The sequence below is a fragment of the Mandrillus leucophaeus genome, unplaced genomic scaffold (assembly GCF_000951045.1).
Source record: "Mandrillus leucophaeus isolate KB7577 unplaced genomic scaffold, Mleu.le_1.0 Scaffold1074, whole genome shotgun sequence".
NCBI lineage: Eukaryota > Metazoa > Chordata > Mammalia > Primates > Cercopithecidae > Mandrillus > Mandrillus leucophaeus.
The window spans coordinates 109,068-109,441 of record NW_012098921.1 but is presented as its reverse complement, the minus strand read 5'-3'; the positions used below and the strand labels follow the sequence as shown (position 1 = coordinate 109,441).

At 61.5% G+C, this 374-nt stretch overlaps 1 protein-coding gene across 1 annotated transcript in view; it reads right to left on the bottom strand.

Moving 5' to 3' along the window:
- Positions 1–374, bottom strand: part of LOC105543691 (ubiquitin carboxyl-terminal hydrolase 6-like) — a gene marked incomplete at its 3' end in the record, with an annotated part of 24,456 nt that overhangs the window by 583 nt on the left and 23,499 nt on the right. The window lies entirely within an intron of this gene.

Sequence of the window (374 nt, the reverse complement as noted above, 5' to 3'; positions counted from 1 at the left end):
TAATGGGGGAACCAAGGGCCCCCTATATCCAAGTCCGTCGGGAGCTGGGGCATCGAGTTCCACTCCAGGAATCTCCAGGGACCCTGAGGTCTTCCCTGAGCCAGGGCCGGGCTGGGCACACCCTGAGTGTCCACAGGGTAGGTGTCTTCCCAGACAGCCGCACCAGGACAAGATGTGGAAGAACAAGGTGCCCATGGTGGGTAAACTAACCAAATGGGCTGCTGGAACCGGGCTGGTGGGCCTGGAGGGGCCTGCCTGTCCCCCTTGCAGAGGGTCGTTCTGCCACTTGAAGCCAGCACAGGCCTAGGTGCCGAGGACCCTTGCTCGGGTTTGGCTGAAAGGAAAACAGACGTGGTCAGCGTCTCCACTGAGCC